Source organism: Neoarius graeffei, chromosome 3 (genome assembly GCF_027579695.1).
Source record: "Neoarius graeffei isolate fNeoGra1 chromosome 3, fNeoGra1.pri, whole genome shotgun sequence".
NCBI classification, from domain to species: domain Eukaryota; kingdom Metazoa; phylum Chordata; class Actinopteri; order Siluriformes; family Ariidae; genus Neoarius; species Neoarius graeffei.
Window position 1 is genome coordinate 82,149,498 of NC_083571.1, and position 20,443 is coordinate 82,169,940.

A 20,443-nucleotide genomic window follows, 5' to 3' on the forward strand; every position below is an offset into this window, starting at 1 on the left:
CGGTATAACTGTATCGGTACAAAACCCACAAATGTATGGGTTTCGTACCGGTACAGTATCGGTACTGTAGCGCTTCGCTGTAGTGTGGACAGATGAAGCGGTTCTGTATCGATACAAATATAATGCGCATGCGAAAACGAAACGACCGTGGAGCTACATGGAGCAAAGAAAGGGGGGAGAAAGGGAGAGGGGGAGGAGGGAGGAAGAAAGGAGGAAGAGGGGAAAAGGGAGGGGAAGAGAAGGAAAGAGAGAGAGAGGGGAAGAGAAGGAAAGAGGGAGAAAGTGAGGGGGGAGAAAGGGAGATTCGTTTTCTTTGTTTCTTTCTCAACTGCCTCGCGCGTTTTATACGATTCGACTGAATAAATGACCACCAGAAATACAGACTGTACATTGACAACAAAAAGCACACACGTTGTTTCATCCGCCATATTCTCGGAAGGAAGTTACTCGGTAACCACGGAAACATTTCGCGCACGCGCATTTCAACTACCGTGAAAGAAAACCGCAAACATTTCTCGCTAGTGTGGACAGATGCACTAAACTGTACCGGTATACTTTGTATCGATACAGTTATACCACTTTCGTACCGGTACAAGTGTGAACACAGCATTAGAGTCACTGCCATGTTTCTGAGAGGTAGGAGGGAAAACAGTGAATCCAGACACATGGAGAACATAAGAAACTCCACACAGGTAATAAAACCAAGCTCAAAGTGAACTATTGCTATATTTGAAAGGAACTTCATGCAATACATTTTAAAACCCCATTATATGACGGTCCATTTCAAAATCATAAGAAAGGGACTGAGCCGTCATCACCATGATAAAGGTTCATCTACAACATTTGTCTTGACATGAATTATCATTTTTGTGGCTACTGCCTCAGAGGCGAAGCGAGGCAGAAGCCACTACGTCACTGTGTTGTAAGCAGGGCTTTGAACCAGAATTTTTTTCCTATTGGTTCGTTCCGAACAGAAACGGAATTTTAACGTTTCCGGTTTTGGGTTCCACCATTAAATAGACGTTCCCGAACCGGTTAGAACAAAAAAAAATTTTCGTTCCCGGAACGGTTAATTACGTTCCCTGCACGGGTGATTGCTCTAAGACAATGAGGGAGGCTCAGCCTCCTCTAAAAATGACGAACATCGTGTAGGATGAATTGCGCTAGGCTTATGTTATAGCCGACCTTATAACATTGCTATTTCAGATCCAGAATCATAGAAATATATGTGCTCAACCCAACTACAGTGCGAAATCATTCCCTTATAACTTTCCCCAGTTCGCCTAATGTGTGCGTGAGTTTCTCCCCCTCGTGACAGCGCGATGCAGCCCAGCCTCAGTGGATTGGGAGCTATGTGCTTGTCAATCTCAAAATGCAAGACGATTATTGGACAAATACTGCGAAAATGCCCGCCCACGGAGTCTCACAGACTCCCAGCCTCAATGGACTTCAACGGCATTTGGGAGCTCTGCGCTTTTCAATCTCAAAATGCAAGATGGTTATTGGACAAATACTGTGAAAATGCCCGCCCACGGACTCCGAGCCTCACATGGGAGGGACATGGCAGTTTCCGCGAGGAGACTGGTGATTGGTGAAAGCGGCCGGATATTTTCTTTGATTGACAGCTCGTTTCAACTATAGACAGGCAGCTGACAGTGTTGCCAGATTGGTCGATTTACCTCCCAATTGGGCGGTTTTAAGTGCATTTTGGCGGGTTTTGAACATATTTTGGGCTGGATAACGTCAGCAGTATCTGGCAACATCAGTTCAGTCCCATGCGGATTCGCAAGTGCTGTGGTGTATTGTAAGAGATCGGCTTACATTTCGATTTCATTCATTACATACGGTTTCTACCAGCTTTTTTAGTTTGTATATATTTTCATTGTAAATAAAGTGTAAATATAGTGTTGTCAAGTTTGCTATCTTAGTTCCAGAAATTTCATTTATTTGAGTGACTGAACTTGAACTTGAGGGGGCTAGTCAGCTAGCAAGAAAGCTGCGCACGGATGCCAAGCATTGCTGATTTAATTTTGGCGAAGCCATTTGCCAGTCTTCCTTTCGAGGAAAAAATTAAAATTAAAGAGCAGGGTAGACCAACGCCTCAAACTGACTTGGTGAAAAAGGTAGGGAATAATACTCGTTCCTTTCAGCTCTCCTGGTATGAGAAAGTGAATTGGCTAACAGCAAGTGACCCACATCAACAACAGTAAATAGGCTACTTTAGTAATATGTCATGGATGGACCAAAAATATAGAATCTATTTAAAATGTTTATGCTGAGTATATTATATTGGAATATATATTTTTCTGGATATGAATTAAACACCACTACAATTTGGAAAACATTTTTAAACAAAAACACAGCCGAGGTCAATTTTTAAACAACATGCCACAATTTTAAAATATAAAATGTTAAAATATAAACACCCCCCCCCCAACACCACCATCATGTATATTGGACAGTAGGCTAATGGGCCAAAAGAACCTATTATTTCACAGTTTGTGACGCTGCCAACAATCAGCCAGATCAGAGGCAAGAGTATGGGCAAAATTGATGTTTTTTCTTTGAAAATCTGGAAATATCGTAACCGACCAGCCTCCCCTGTTTGAAAGACTACCAGCCGCCACTGGTTCCCTGTCAGCTGTTTAACAAATGGCTATAAAATGATGTCTCTGTCTCATCCAGCTTAAGCCAAATGTAGGCTAATTCTATTACAACCTTCATTAAATAAGACAAGAAATAATTCAAAACAATTATTATTTCAAATGTTGGCGATTTGGATTCTCAGTATGTCTTCCCATCTACACAAACAGAAAAAGTGCCAAAAATGAAAGATAATTCGTTTAGTGTGTTACCAAAGGCTAGTCAGGCCCTATGCATTGATAGGCTAACAGAGGTTAACGTCATTTAATGTTCGCGAGCCTCTCATTAATGTGGACAAATATATTGATATCGTGTTTGAAATTGACGTTTTTGAATAACGATAGACTGCAATATTTACCTCTTATTTAAGATGTGGAGACGTGATAGTAGTCCACCCTCCCGCTCTCTCCATTCAGTCAGCGAACGTCACACAGGAAGTGAACCCCAGCGGGTCATAGAAACTTGCGCAGGAGAAGAATTACTTTTTTATTTGTAGGCTACGGAAACTTTGAGGAACGAAATAAAAACCGGTATTAACCGGTTACCATTATTTTTAATAAGCGTTTCTGTTCCGGAGCATAAAAAATAATAAAGTTTCTGGTTTCGTTTCTGTTCCATGTGAAATAGAAAAAAGTTCCCGGTTTTCGTTCCTTGAACCGGTTCAAAGCCCTGGTTGTAAGAATGAGTGTAACAATAGTGCACTGCGCATACGCATTACAATCACCAGAATACAGAATCGTGATCTCACGTTATCAAAAGTACACAAGAACGAGTGGCAAAGCCACTATGTCGTAGTGTTGTAAGAATGTAAGAATGAGTGTAACAATAGCGAAACTTCATAACCAATCAGCACGTACGCTGATCAAGTCTGATTACCTGTTCTACTCAAGGGCTTAGCCAGAGACCCGTCAACCAGTCACTGTGATGAGCAGTTGCCAATGTGTGACGGGCAAAAATCTGACATGACAGGAATTTTTTTTTCATCCTGCCCGTCACTACTTTGTTAAGCATTTACTCTCTGATCCATCGTACATTTTTATCTCTATAGATTTGACAACTCTTTCATTTTTGACGACGAGTGGTTATGGAAAAGGCCGATTGCCGAAATGCAGATACATCATTGGTCAACTGTATCGTGTGACCAGCGCCGAGTGCGTTCGCGCCAGAGAACAGCTGACTAGTCAGTTTTGTTTTAAGCCATTCCGAAGAAGATAGCAGACGATGGCGAAAATCATGATTTTTTTTTTTTTGCCTCGTTGAAAGAAACTGCTTCTGTTTCACATGAGGATCCTGTACAATCACCAACATGTGAATTGACGTCAACGTCAGAGAGCGAAATGGAACAAGAGCATCCAAAGAAAGGGGGGGGGGGACCTCGACAAGAGAAGAGCACTTCAATTCCAAAGAAGAGAAAACAGACGAGGCCGTTTCTGAAACACTGGTTATCTTGTCAGGTGCAGTGTTCTCCACTATCATTAATGACTCAGCAGCCCGCCGAGTCATAACGGCTAGAAGAGCTATTACCGCCGACTCATAAATGCGCCGCCGAGCCTTAATTTTTGGCCGTCCAGTCAAAAAAAATAAAAGTTTACTTCAAAGAAAAGTAAAAAAACCACACCAATACAAACACCAAAGTAATTCTCTGATCACAGATCATTGATGCGCTTTACTTTACAACAGGTTCAACAGAGGCCCTTAACGCTTGCTCGCTCACTTGTCACTACGCATGTGTAGTGCGGCGACAGAGGAGTGCGTGTCAAGGCCTCTGCATGCTCTTGCGACAAGGCTTTCGCAGACAGCTTTTCGCAGACAGTTGTAATTTATCGTTGAGCGGGGAGTATAGGCGTGCGCGATGTTATTCACCGGCACAACGCAAGGGGGCGCGAAGTCGCTAGGAGTAGTTGGTGGGTGTGGTTAGTGGAGTGTTTATCCTCCGGTTACTTATAATGACTAGAACTTTTTTTTTTTATAATGACTAGAACTGGAGTCGTATAGATGTACGTACTTCCTCAATCAACCGCTCTTCGTGCTGCTCCATCTTCGCTCGTGTTTTTAAAAATGCCAGTCGTGAAAACAAACCAAACCGGGAAAGTAGGGAAGCGGAAGTGCATGTACAGCGGATGTAGAGTGGACCAATCAGAGCCCTCTTGTCTGCGACGCTGTCTGCGAGGCTTCTGCGGTGGTCACAATTTTTGGGAGGTGCGCGCAGAGCGTCTGCGAAGGTGGGGGGGCTACGCAGACACTGTCTGCGACGCTATCTGCGAGGACTGGGTTGTCAGCATAAATTGGCCTTCAGTTAAGTGGCTCCGATTGCCTCAGACCTCCGAGAGGAATATGGTGGAAAGAAAAGACACATACTGGACATCAAATGAAAGGTAATTTTGTGTAGAATTCAACTAAAAACAAAGATATTCTATTCAATAAACATTTCAGTAACGGAGTGACAAAATAAATGTAAAGTCGGCTCCCAGTGTCAGAAGATTTTGCACAAAAGCAGCTACTTGCGAAATAAATAACATGCAACTTAGATGCCAGGAAATGGCATCTGAGGGGTTTCTTATTTCAAAATTTCCTGGTGCGGGGGGAGGGGACACCCCCCTCGTGAACCCGCCGGCGACGGCCGCTCAATACTACCGCTGAGCTATGACTTCAGGTAGTGGAGAACACTGAGGTGGTACATGTTGAGATTTACTACATTGCCAGACTTCTGCGTGTATTGTATTGTCAGATTTGTTTCAATGTTGTGATTTTTTTTTTTTAGTACGATACTTATTTGCATTGAAACCTGCATATAATTTGATCTCATCTCATTATCTCTAGCCGCTTTATCCTTCTACAGGGTCGCAGGCAAGCTGGAGCCTATCCCAGCTGACTACGGGCGAAAGGCGGGGTACACCCTGGACAAGTCGCCAGGTCATCACAGGGCTGACACATAGACACAGACAACCATTCACACTCACATTCACACCTACGCTCAATTTAGAGTCACCAGTTAACCTAACCTGCATGTCTTTGGACTGTGGGGGAAACCGGAGCACCCGGAGGAAACCCACGCGGACACGGGGAGAACATGCAAACTCCGCACAGAAAGGCCCTCGCCGGCCACGGCGCTCGAACCCGGACCTTCTTGCTGTGAGGTGACAGCGCTAACCACTACACCACCGTGCCGCCATGTTTTGTATCACTTTCGCAAAAACCCTGCATTATGGTATTGCCAGAATTTATTACGATATCAAAACTTCCTTTGAAGCATGAAAATGCGTATGGTAAAATTAAGTCATTAAATCAGATTTTTGTTTACACTGCATGAGCTCATTTCCTGTTTTCATTGATGCTATTTTGAAATGTATGTTGACAGATGTTCTTAGTAAGCTAGATTGTTTTTTTTAAGAAACATTTTTTATAGAATTCATTTTAATAGTGTTGATGTTACTGTTTTAGAAAAAAGTTAATTAAAAAACGTCGCATTCACGCCAACTGTTCGTGGCTCCCACTTTTTCATTTCTGGCAAAGCCCTTGGTTCTACTTCTTGATAAACTTCAGAACTAATCAGAACCAGAAACGAAATAAGAGAAACCTCGTTATAACTTTGTAGTATCCGAAGATAATTGGCAGATAAAAAGATAAACGAAATTCACCTGGTTCGCCAAGGCTACTGATTCGATATCAATTTTAAGAAAATTTACCTTTTGATTGTAACAGCTTTTGCTTGGTTCTTCTGGAAAAGGTCAAATGAAAGGTTTTGTAAGTTGTTGGGGTTTTTTTAAGCAGATATATTGAGAAGCCGATATCAAACGTCTGCTATTCGCTTTAATTTTTTTATTTTAGAGTCTTAACACTGGGGCGGCACAGTGGTGTAGTGGTTAGCGCTGTCGCCTCACATCAAGAAGGTCCTGGGTTCGAGTCCCGTGGCCGGCGAGGGCCTTTCTGTGTGGAGTTTGCATGTTCTCCCCGTGTCCGCGTGGGTTTCCTCCGGGTGCTCCGGTTTCCCCCACAGTCCAAAGACATGCAGGTTAGGTTAACTGGTGACTCTAAATTGACCGTAGGTGTGAATGTGAGTGTGAATGGTTGTCTGTGTCTATGTGTCAGCCCTGTGATGACCTGGCGACTTGTCCAGGGTGTACCCCGCCTTTCGCCCGTAGTCAGCTGGGATAGGCTCCAGCTTGCCTGCGACCCTGTAGAACAGGATAAAGCGGCTAGAGATGATGAGATGAGTCTTAACACTACACTTGTGAAACAAAATGTGCTCATTAGTACTAAATAATGCTTCTAAGACAATTCATGAACAAGTGCTTTCTCACCATTTTGAAGATAGATCTAGTTCACAGCACTGTATTTTGAACAAAACACAGTAAATACAATTGGTAACCAAAACACTACAAGCCCTGATGCCGCTCACAGCTTGGTGATGTTTGCAAGAGATGAGGCGAGTATAACTGATAACATGTATATATGCTATATTTACTGCATGGACATGATAGAAAACTATTTTTATTTATAAGCAGTAGCCACATGGACCCATAGGGTACCTATTTTTGAAAATGCTGTGGGAGTTGTTGCGACATCGCCTCCCCGATTTGCCTCCACATCGCCTGCCTGATTTGCAGCAGTACAAGCACTGTGAACGATATGTATAACAAGATAAAGTACTGTGCAAAAATGTAGACACCCTAATTTTGTAATAGTGATGAAAAATAAAGACCACTTTTCTCCATATAATCTATTTCTCTCTAGAGCGCATATAGTTTTCATTTAAATGGCTGAAACACAGTTTTAATAAATATTTTAGTTCAATGTACAGGAGAACAGATCTAAAGCAGCTCCTGAGTGAAATGTAACCCTTGTTACAATGTAATAACAGAGCACAGGTAAGTAATAGTAAATGTTAATAGATGGACCAGTAATAGAAGACTATGAGCTCGTGAGAGCCTCTGTTGTTGAGTAATCAAAAGACACAGGCAACAGTGGTTTGAGTTTTTTGTGTGGCCACTGGTTATTAATAACCAATAACACAATGAAAATACAACAGTTTGTTGCAAGGCATTCAATGAAAAATAACAACTAAAATAATAAAGCCGGCAAAATAAAACCCTCTGTCCCAAAGTTAGCGTTGGGGCCCTTCTTCTTCAGATCCGTGTCAAGCACATCAGTGTACGTGTATTCTGTCCTACCACACAGTCCGTGAGGAACGGGGAATGAAGGAATCCTTCACCACTCTCAGTTCAATATCGGTGGTTTCAATGTGGCTCGCCACCCAGCTCACACTGGGAATCTATGGATCATGGACTCTAGAAACAATCGCTCTGGATCTCTGGAAACCTCACACGAACCCAGCTGGAAACTCCCCGATAGACGGTGGACCGTGGCTGGGACCTCATCAAATGAAGTCACAGAAAAAAACCTGACCGAGTGATCAGGAACGAACGTTCCAGCAATTACCCTCGCCCGGTCGGCAGAAATCGTCCGGTCTCACACTGCTCCCGTGGATGAAAACAGGTTTTATCTCCGTTTGGATCAGACAACGCACGAGGCAGCAACCATAAACATGACCGCAAAACAGGAAGTGATGACCGGACGTAACCTACGAGGTTGATCACCTGGGGGGCACGAGGTGCACTGATGGCTATTTGGGAAGCTCGTTCTATGTAGCCCTCTGCAGCAGCTCTTTTTTTTCCCCCTATTTCTCCTTTTCTCCATTTTAAACACTTTTCAATAGTTTTTAGTAGGGCTGTAACGATACAACCAACTCACGATTCGATTCGTATCGCGATTTTTGACCCACGATTCGATACGCCCACGATTTTTTTTAAATGTATTTTTAAAGTAGTAAATTTGACTTAACATTTACTTACTTACATTAACTATTTAATAACAAATAATTCAGACCACTGCAGAGAATGAGTAATATGTATGCAAAAATGAACAAATGTATATCCAAAGACTGTTTTATTTCTCAAAATAATACTGTTGAGCCAGAAGCTCTGGTTTTTTCAGTTCTGAAAAAGTCATTTTTCCAAATCGTGTAAATCCGTTAAGATTTTTTTTGGGGGGGGGGGGGTGGCTCTCTCACTGTCTCACTCTCATAGGGCCAATGAGTTTCTGTGATCGCGGAAAACAGATGGAAATTACGGAATTTTTATGGTGAAACATTGCTCGCGTGTCAAAATGTAACTGCCGCAGAAGGCTTCCGCCCAAGCAGACATGCCTTCAGTGTTGCCAGATATTGCTAACGTTTTCCACCCCAAAATATGTTCAAAACCAGCCAAAAAGCACCTAAACCCGCCCAATCTGGCAACACTGCATGCCTTTCCGGTCAAGTGATTGTGATTGGCTTGTGGCACACCTAGCCAGCCAATGAGCTGCTTGTTTACAGATTCGCTCCCCGCGTCGCAACCAGAATGGCGACCGCTTAAAAGAAATGAATGCTCTGCCAGTGGCGAGTGTGGACATTGCGTGACTCGCAGAAGATTGTCGCAGGTCAGCGAAAAAACGACTTACTAATAGATATAAGAAAATAAAAGTAATTTAAGTAAGTTTAAAATGTAATTTAAATAAAAAGTAAAGTATTCATAAATTGAAGTTTGGAAGCGCCTCTGTTTTTGGGCTGAGGAGTTTGAAAGGGTGTACCGCGATTCTGCCTTCTTGCATCGCGACACGGATCGTGGCTCTGCATATCGCGATTTCGATTCGCATATTGTTACAGCCCTAGTTTTTAGTGCATATAATCAATTTCAATGTAATTTGTAAAGCATCTATTTATTTCAAAATAAAATGAATTGCTTTCAGAATTTTAATGACTGCTCAATGACTTTTTCAATGAATTGGTTTTTTTTTTCCACAAATAAAACGGATTATTTTAAGGGGATAGTCTTAACAAGATTATGTCACTTTACAGCCTGGGCTACAGAAAGCACAAAGGTCATTAATTACTGACCCAAAGTTATGCGGACTGGCATTTTATAAACGTCTCTAAAAATAGCCCTATATGTGCGAGTTCAGCCATAAATAATGCTGTGAGATACAGTATTTCAAACTCTCAAATAAAAGCATGCAGGAGGGGAAAGAAAAAAAAACTAAACGAGGATCAGTAAGAAGAGTCCATTAAAGCACACCCTGCCAAATTCCTGATCAAATCAACACTCGGGGCCCGTTTACACGAGGACGCTGTCGGGTAAAAATGACTAAATATTTTATCGGAAGTGCCTTTCGTCTACACGGGGACGCCGTTTCCGAGGCTGAAAAACAGAAAAAATTGAAAACGCCTTCCAGAGTGGATAAGTTAAAAACAGCCCCCGTTGCATATCCGTCTAAACTACCCAATACGCGAAACTCTGCTCGGATCTGCTCATGTCGGGTACGCGTTTACGTCATACATATGTCATATACTGTACATGCCAGCCCGGGAAGTAAGAAAGTAAGTAAAAAAGTAAGAGCATGTCTGATTACATCGATCCAACGGACCTTCAAGCTGCTCTGGCAGCTTTAATAAACGTCCAGGAGTCCTTCGAACATCTATACCGAATCTGCACATATACCGTTAATGAACAGAGGCGGGTATAGCATGCTCTTACTTGTTTACTTACTTTCTTACTTACCATAGCCAGAGTAGTCAAAGTTTTCGTGGCGCAGATGTGCAGATCAGACAAGACGGAAGACGTTGCGCATGCATGCAGACATAGCGGAGGTCTTTCAGAGCACCACCTAGCCGCCTGGCATGCACATCCAATTGAATTCCACACATTTATGCATCACCGTATAGACGCAGATTTCCTCCTTGAAAACGGTTGTGTAGACGCGGAAAAAAGTGAGAACGAAAATGGACTTTTGTGTTTTTGTTTCAGACCGTCCCCGTGTAAAGTGGGCCTCATTCACGTAAATAATTCAGTGCACTTGAAAAATCATTGCAAGGTACAACCGACTGAACCAAGTGAAAAAGATTCAATAATTAAAAAAAAAAAAACTGACTGCTGCAGATTTTAGCAAACCAGCTCGGTGCAAAAATAGACTTGAACCTCAAAAATGAATTATGAGGACTGATATACAGCGGTTAAGGTTCAACACTGAACAAGTGAACGAGTCAGTGAGTCACTGCTGCATCCTTCACGTCAAATGTAACCTTCTGTTCATTGATGTGCTTGAAATTTCTTCCTCAAGTCACTTTTGATAAAAAGCACTGCCAAATAAATTAAAATATAAACAATTCAAAGAAACTCTTAAATCGAAAGCTTACTGCATTTACTTTAACTACTTAATTTTTTTTTTTACCTTAGAATGCTTGCAAAAGCAGTGTGCTGCTTTTTTAAGCATAAGGATATCCTGGAATTAAAGACCGAGCCAATCCGATACCCAAGATCGCTTTCAGGCTCACGATAGCTGCAATACCCCCCCCCCCCCCCCCCCAAAAAAGATGGATCAGATATTGGCGACAATGATCGACTGAAACCAGTAACAAATGGAAAACACTTGCAACTGGATTTGAAAAAGATGTATTCCTTTAGACATGGAAAATGTTTACATACATGACCATTTTTATTAGGTTTTAATTGATTCTAATCATCATGTATGTGATTTTTTTGTGTCAAAGTGTTTAACAAAATACACAAAGCTGCGGTTTTGTGTAAGGCACGTTTCCAGCTGTATATTTTTAAGCATTACAGTACAAAATATTTTCAGCTTAGTAGTTCTCATCTCATTATCTCTAGCCGCTTTATCCTTCTACAGGGTCGCAGGCAAGCTGGAGCCTATCCCAGCTGACTACGGGCGAAAGGCGGGGTACACCCTGGACAAGTCGCCAGGTCATCACAAGGCTGATACATAGACACGGACAACCATTCACACTCACATTCACACCTATGGTCAATATAGAGTCACCAGTTAACCTAACCTGCATGTCTTTGGAGTGTGGGGGAAACCGGAGCACCCGGAGGAAACCCACGCGGACACGGGGAGAACATGCAAACTCCACACAGAAAGGCCCTCGCCGGCCCCGGGGCTTGAACCCAGGACCTTCTTGCTGTGAGGCGACAGCGCTAACCACTACACCACCGTGCCGCCAGCTTAGTAGTTTTTAAAGAAAAAAAAAACTGGGTGTTTATCAATACTCAAGGTTGCAATACCAATGTAAAAGAGAAAGTGGCATCAAGCTACTTCTATAAAATACTTAACGGCAACCAAGCAACACCAAATCTTTCACACCTTTAGGCTATATTGTCATCAACACTACTTACTACCACCTTCAGGATTGCTGAAATAGCTCAGTAGGCAGCACGTTAGACTGAAGATCTAACAGTCCCTGGTTGGGTCAGCATTGGTTGTTCAGTATTAGAATTAGCACCTGACATGACCAGCAAGTGGCCTAGTGATTAGCGTGTTCGCCTCTCGATCGGGAGATCTACTCACGGTCGGGTCATACCAAAGACCATCATAAAAATGGCACCTACTGCCATCTGGCAAGGCACGCTGCAATACAGATGTGAGTGGGGAGTCAAACTCTCATGGTTACCAGATGACTAGCCCCCCCACTCTAAACCTAGCTACAGTATGTAACATAGGCGAGAGGCCAAGGGCTACAAAACAGAGATCGGCGCTGCCAAATGCACCATGAATAGTGCGGGAAGGACTTTGATGCTGGAGGCCTGGGTTCAACTCCTGGCCAATACAGAGATCTACTTTTCCTTTTTCAGGGAAGCCATGGCCTAAAGGATAGCGAAGCAGATTTGGGACCAAAAGATCGCTGGTTCGAGTCCCTGAACCGGCAGGAATGGCTTGAGCAAGGCACCTAACCCCCAATTGCTCCCTAGGTGCTGCAGTACAACTGCCCACTGCTCTGGGTATGTTTGTTCACGTCCCCAGATGCAGAGGCTCCAACTCTCCCGCCGTGGGCGGGAGATCTCCCGCTTTAGGGAACATTTAGAAAATCCTCCCGACCTCCCGCTGACAACATAAAAAAATCTCCCGCCCGCCCTTACTACACGATTAGTTAAAAAATATATAACTTGATATGTTTACGTTGACGAAAATTAATAGTTGACTTTCCGCTTTTCATGTGTCTGACACTGTAAGGGTGGACTCAAGTGTGTACCCCGCGGTATATGCCGATTCCCTGGTCGGTACACCAATCGGCGTAACAGGGGGATTGGAGTGAATGCCGGAGGCATGCGCACACAGATCAAGCGCGCATATGAATCGAGCGGAATTGGGTACACCGGGGGTGCACACTGAGCTACCCAATGTCTTAGCAGTTACCGATAAAGCATACAGATGGCGCTATTAATGATACGCGTGAGAGAACAAGAGAACCTGCGACACTCAACCATTTTGTTTGTTTTTTCGCGTCTGCATTTATCGCTTGCTCGTCTTTAACTTTATGTTCTCTTGAATGAGATAATGAAACGAAGTTCCGTTGGTGGAAATGGCGAAAGCCAAACTACGAAGAAAAAATATAAAAAAAAATCACCAAGATAAAGTTGGGATCGCCCGTCGCGATGGTCGCCAGGGACGAATGGTGGACTATTTTTGGACGGCAGCAAGACGACCCTATATCTGACAGGGCTAGATCACCAGACCAGACGTTAGATTCTAACAAACTTGTCTGACTTTTACTAACTTAGACAGAATATTATTCGAAGAACGTTATCATCAGAGGGTCTACCATTGGCAATTTATAATAGTCATTATTGACATTAACATTAGGCATATTAAAGTTCGGTCTATAGTCACTGGATTTATCTAGATCTGTTACTATTAATAAGATTTAATTGACATGAAATGTGGTGAATCATTCATATATATATATATATATATATATATATATATATATAAAAACTCGCCTTCGCACCTATGGCGCTCAAACTTGTCTCCCTCCGAGCTACTCACAGAGAGGGAGAATCTCCCTCTTTGCAATTTCCCAAGTTGGAGCCTCTGCAGATGGGTTAAATGCAGAGAAAGAATTTCACTGTGCTCTAATGTCCATGTGACGAATAAAGGATTAAAATTCCCAAAAATAAATTTCCCTCTTTCTTGGCCATAACTATTGTCTACTATTAAATAATTAACCTTACCACATTACCCTTGTCATAGTAACCCTAAAAAAAACCTCATTATAATAAACTTATAGCCTGGGCCCGCCCATCCTAAGCGTGACGCAACACGAGGGCCTGTTCCAAGCTTAGTCTGGCCAGGCAGGCTATCTACAGCATTTCCAAGCTCCCGAAAAATCGGGAACCAATCAACTTTGAGCATCTCCAACGGCCCTGGGTAGAGGCGTGTTCAAGGCACTGACGTAGTAGAACTGCGACCGGAAGCCATAGATTGTTTACAGCGGTAGATGCTGTATTGAAAGCATTCAACAGGAAGTTTTCATTGAAAACGGAGCAAAGAGCAGCCCTGGAGGTATTTACTGAAAGGAAGGACGTTTTCGCCTTGCTCCCGACCGGCTTCGGTAAGAGTTTAATCTACCAGTTACTCAAGCAGTTTCCGTCGCGTCACATACGTCAGAGGAAAGAGTGATGTGATTGGTTTAAGCTTCGTCACAGCCTTTTCTGGCTTCGACCAGTAGCAAACTGAGGCATTTCAGGGAGGCGGGTCAACCACGGGCTCTGGGAAACGGTTTGGCTTAATAGCTTGGCCAGACCAAATGCTCGGAGAGCTTTGAAGTCGCGTTAGCCAGGCTAATAAACTTAAGCATTGCGTAGTGTTAAAACAGTGAACTTTGACAATTAATTACAACACAATCTACTAACTGGAAGGGAACTCGATAGAGTATATACCTCAAACAAGCCACACATTATCAACAGCAAAATTTAACCTAAAGCCAGACATCAAATTTCATCTAAATCTGTTCATTACTTTTTGTGTTACATTGGGAACAGATTAAAAAAATTTAAAAAATCCTGGATCCACATACATATTCAGATTTACATCGAAATCAATTGTTTCTTAGCCCATGGCTGACCTTTCCTCAATACGTCATTAAAATTAATTCACTACTTTCTGAGTTATGTTTGGAAACAGAGGTGAAAACACAACCTCCTCCGACAAAGAATGATGCCATAAACTCAATATAAAAGCCGTGTGTTATATTAAGCTCACCTCTATATAATATTAAAACCTTATTATATAAAGAGACAGCAAAATAGACATTAATGTGCTCTTTTTGTATTACATTAGTTGTCATATTTGCAGTAAATAGTGTGTGATGATGGTAAACGTATTGACAAGCTGTTGTTGTTAATCCAGACTGTTTCCTCTTAACGTAGTAAACACTTTTTTTTTTTAAAAGACACCTTTTTTTTATTAAAAGCATACATGACAACCTTTGGTCAATCAAACCTGTATAACCAACCTCCAAAATCCGTATTTCCCTTATAAAATCCTTATAAGATGCAAATTAAAATAATTTACCTAAAATTTGAATGATAATTAACAATGATATATCCAAGTTACTTTTTATTCAATATTAATAACAATAAACCTTCAGAATGAATACAAAGCTCCAATGTTTGACAAAAACACCAAGTGTCACTCTAATGTTCTGAATTGTACTCCATGACAGCTTTTTTAGCACTCTGCACCAATACCTCACGAGGCTGCACGTCACAGCAAGTGTCTGTGTTGATCTTGCCGGAGTGCCCATTCAGAATCTTTTCAGTCGCTATTGAAAGTCGCTCAGGTGGAAATATGCGTTTCAAACAAAATGTTACTTCCCGGTTGGCGGGATTCTCGCAATGCGGTGTGCGCATGATCAAAAGTGGAACATAGTCTCACTACCACAAGATAACGCACGATTTCATAAGACTCTTTACTGGCTGGCTGTGCTTTGTGTGGTGTACAGTACATTTGTAAATGTTATGCGCCCTTTTATCATCGTGGGAATTGATTATAGCTCTAAATAAATATTGAAGTTTTTTTTAAAGAATCCGTATAACTTTATTTGTACGTCCGTATACTACGTTTATTGAATCAAATCTGTATAAAATACGGACATTCCGTATAGGTTGACATGTATGTAAAAGTGTCTTGTGACAAAGAGACAAACATCTAATTTAAGATTTTATCCCTTAGGAATTGAGCTTCTCAGCCTATTAGCAGCCTCATAGCGTTGCCAAGAAGTAGAAGCTGCTAGCTACTTAGCATTCTGTTTTCAAACTTTGAGCCACACCTCGAGCAGGTAAAGATCGGTTCTTTTGCGCATGCGCCAGGTTGTCAATTACGAAACAGGAGACTCAGTCAGTATAGTATGACACAGCAGCACTTCTTTCAGACGCTGACCAAAAGTCTCATTTAGATGAAGAATGTGTGATGGTAAAACGCTTTATTCTAATGAATGAATAGATGTATCATCTTTTGGGTTAAGTCTGACTGGGGGGATATATATATTATTATTATGCTGGATATTTTCCTACTGCATCAAATCAATCAGCCATAAGCTCACCTCTACATAATATTAAAACCTTATTATATAAAGAGACAGCAAAATAGACATTAATGTGCTTTTTGTATTAAATTAGTTGTCATATTTGCAGTAAATAGTGTGTGACGATGGTAAACGCACTGACAAGCTGTTGTTGTTAATCCAGACTGTTTCCTCTTAACGTAGTAAACACTCAAAAAAAACCCACCTTTTTTTTTTATTAAAAGTGTCTTGTGACAAAGAGACAAACATCTAATTTAAGATTTTATCCCTTAGGAATTGAGCTTCTCAGCCTATTAGCAGCCTCACAGCGTTGCCAAGAAGTAGAAGCTGCTAGCTACTTAGCATTCTGTTTTCAAACTTTGAGCCACACCTCGAGCAGGTAAAGATCGGTTCTTTTGCGCATGCGCCAGGTTGTCAATTACGAAACAGGAGACTCAGTCAGTGTAGTATGACACAGCAGCACTTCTTTCAGACGCTGACCAAAAGTCTCATTTACATGAAGAATGTGTGATGGTAAAACGCTTTATTCTAATGAATGAATAGATGTATCATCTTTTGGGTTAAGTGTAACTTGTAACTGTCTGACTGGAGGGATATATATTTATTATTATGCTGGATATTTTCCTACCGCATCAAATCAATCAGCCATAAGCTCACCTCTATATAATATTAAAACCTTATTATATAAAGAGACAGCAAAATAGACATTAATGTGCTTTTTGTATTAAATTAGTTGTCATATTTGCAGTAAATAGTGTGTGACGATGGTAAACGCACTGACAAGCTGTTGTTGTTAATCCAGACTGTTTCCTCTTAACGTAGTAAACACTCAAAAAAAAAACACCTTTTTTTTTTATTAAAAGTGTCTTGTGACAAAGAGACAAACATCTAATTTAAGATTTTATCCCTTAGGAATTGAGCTTCTCAGCCTATTAGCAGCCTCACAGCGTTGCCAAGAAGTAGAAGCTGCTAGCTACTTAGCATTCTGTTTTCAAACTTTGAGCCACACCTCGAGCAGGTAAAGATCGGTTCTTTTGCGCATGCGCCAGGTTGTCAATTACGAAACAGGAGACTCAGTCAGTGTAGTATGACACAGCAGCACTTCTTTCAGACGCTGACCAAAAGTCTCATTTACATGAAGAATGTGTGATGGTAAAGTGCTTTATTCTAATGAATGGATGTATCATCTTTCGGGTTAAGTGTAACTTGTAACTGTCTGACTGGGGGATATATATATATATATATATATATATATATTATATATATATATTATTATTATGCTGGATATTTTCCTACCGCATCAAATCAATCAGCCATAAGTTCACCTCTATATAATATTAAAACCTTATTATATAAACAGACAGCAAAATAGACAATGTGCTCTTTTTTTGTATTAAATTAGTTGTCATATTTGCAGTAAATAGTGTGTGACGATGGTAAACGCATTGACAAGCTGTTGTGGTTAATCCAGACTGTTTCCTCTTAACGTAGGAAACACTCAAAAAAAAAAACACCTTTTTTTATTAAAAGTGTCTTGTGACAAAGAGACAAACATCCAATTTAAGATTTTATCCCTTAGGAATTGAGCTTCTCAGCCTATTAGCAGCCTCACAGCGTTGCCAAGAAGTAGAAGCTGCTAGCTACTTAGCATTCTGTTTTCAAACTTTGAGCCACACCTCGAGCAGGTAAAGATCGGTTCTTTTGCGCATGCGCCAGGTTGTCAATTACGAAACAGGAGACTCAGTCAGTGTAGTATGACACAGCAGCACTTCTTTCAGACGCTGACAAAGTCTCATTTACATGAAGAATGTGTGATGGTAAAACGCTTTATTCTAATGAATAGATGTATCATCTTTTGGGTTAAAGTGTAACTTGTAACTGTCTGACTGGGGGATATATATATATAAAAAAATTATGCTGGATATTTTCCTACTGCATCAAATCAATCAGCCATCCCTCTACAGGTTGCACTAGCAGAAGAGAACCACGGCACACTGGGCAGAGTGATGTGGAGTCAGTCGGAGAGCCTCCGATCACTAATAGTGACACCAATCCGCACAATGAAATGTTTAATAAGTGACCTACATACTGCGTGCGCGAGACGAATCGCTCGTGCTCCTGAAACCTAACGCGCGCGCTTCTTTCGCTCCGGGAACTAAATATAGCAAAGTTTATAATTAACAAAAAAACAAAAAACAGAAAGCACATCTCCGGCACCGATATGAATGGTCGAGACAAGACACAAAAGTGCATGTGTGTTTTTAAAATCGGTTAGCTAGCTAGCCGCAAATGTTTGGCATCTCGTTCCCTCTAGCCGCACTAATAATAAGCGCGAGCGAAATATGGGTCACCAGGCCTCCGGACTTCACTAGCAAGCTTCAGGGACAAAAAAATTATAAGAGCACTGTAGTGTTTCTGATATATATATTTTTTTGGCAGTGTTAAAACATGCTGCACTAGACATGTACTACCGGCTGTCTTATTTTTTATTTTATTTTTTAAATCATAAACATGCAAGAAGCTGCCCTTACCCGGTGTATTCGCCGTCATGAGGGGATCTCGCGCTGCTTGTTTTGGTTTGGACGCCTGCGTTGGATTGACTGGAGTTACAAAAACAGCAGGGCCTACCCTGGGCTTCCCAAACGCATGCGCAGTAGACACTAAGTGGCAGCAGTAGCACCAGCAGCCGACTGGCAACGCGAACACACGGTGTGTTGTAGTGCCAGGAGGATATTTTAAAGTCGCGTCAGAATCGGCATACTAGCTTTTATTTAGCAATAATAATAATTTATTATTATTATTAAGTAATTTAGCGGCGCAATCGGTCTTCCGTTTCATTTCAGAGTACCTGTTAATCTCTAACAGGATATTTTAAACAACTTTTTTTCCCCACCTCTTTTTTTTTTTTCCTTTCTTAAATACACCGAATGCTCTTTGTGTTATTGTATGTGTTATACAAGCGCCCTCAATCTTGTAGGCTATGGCTCTCATTCTTTTGGCAGAAGGCCAATTAGGTCAAACTCACCCGACAACCAACCTTGACTGGGAGCGTAAAAGTTGTGGCCGGGGTTTGAATGACATCTGACGTGTCCAATCAGCGCGGCGTGCGTGCGTGTGTGGGCGTCACCACAAGCGGAAGTCGGTGCTGACAGACTAGAATAACTTGCCTAAACGGCTTTTTTTTTTTTTTTTTTAATGCTATAAAATGTTTTAAATCACACACCTTTTAGAAAATGTATGAATATACATACTTTCTTATGAACAAATTGATGTATAAATTAAGATTTCATGAATGTGTCCAGATACAATAAAATGTTCCTAAATCCTTCTTAACTGTGGTCTGTTTACTGATCATCTTACATCATGCCCAGGTGATTATGCACATTGGCTCGACTTGGAGAAAAAGTATCTCGGGTTCATGTTTTACATCGCAAAAACCTGCAATTTTATGGTGAGATATTAGCAATGTTACTGCAAGTTAAAGGTACTGACTGTAAAGTCATCTAAAAAAAAAACTAGATAGAACTCTCCGCCTGGTAGACTACACGCCTTATTAAGTTGTGATTTCGGGATGGACATTTGACCTCACAGTAATCTTGACCTATGACCTTTTAACCTCAAAATCTAATCAGTTCATGTTTGTCCCAAAGCACACAAATGGTGAAAGTTTGGTGAAATTCCTTTCATTTGCCTTGGAGATATTGTGTTCACAAGGTTTTCGAACAGACATTTGACCTCACAGTGACCTTGACCTCAGACCTTTTGATCTCAAAATCTAATCATTTCATCTTTGTCCCAAAGTGCACAAATGGTGAAAGTTTGGTGAAATTCCTTGCATTAGTCTTTGAGATATGGTGTTCACAAAGTTTGGGGATGGACATTTGACCTCACAGTGGCCTTGACCTGACCTTTCAACCTGAAAATCTAATCACTTCATGTTTGTCTCCAAGTGCACAAATGGTGAAAGTTTGGTGAAATTCCTTTCATTAGCCTTTGAGATCTCGTGTTCACAAGGTTTCGGCACAGATGGATGGACAACCCGAAAACATAATGCCTCCTGCACCTTAAGGTGGCGGAGGCATAAAAATGTATTGTGCATGGTATTTTCCTCTGTCTCGCAATAACAATATGATGTGGATGAGATGTGATCATTTTGATGTGCTGAGGGTCGCTTTTCTCCATTTTGGGACCGTTTTCCTCCCTTTTGAGGTAAGAGGTACGACCCAGCCAAACGCAAGGAGCTTTAACTAATTAGTGTAACTGCTAAGGAACTGCAGCACACAAATGGTGACGCTCAGAAAACATCACAACTTCATCGACCTCGGAGAGTTTTGAGTCGCAGTGATGTAATTTGTGGTTGACATTCGTGAATAGATCCGTGAAACA

The 20,443-nt window shown here is 41.5% G+C and overlaps 1 protein-coding gene across 4 annotated transcripts in view; it reads right to left on the minus strand.

The window, feature by feature from the left end:
• Window positions 1–18,693, minus strand: part of clocka (clock circadian regulator a) — a 181,130-nt gene extending 162,437 nt beyond the window's left edge. For 3 of the 4 annotated variants that reach the window (XM_060917473.1, XM_060917486.1, XM_060917470.1), the window contains exon 1: window positions 18,589–18,678. The gene's annotated coding sequence lies outside the window, so the exon portion shown is untranslated. Of the gene's footprint in view, window positions 1–18,588 lie in introns of all 4 variants that reach the window. The other variant, XM_060917487.1, reaches the window with a different exon arrangement.
• Between the last annotated feature and the right edge of the window lie 1,750 nt (window positions 18,694–20,443).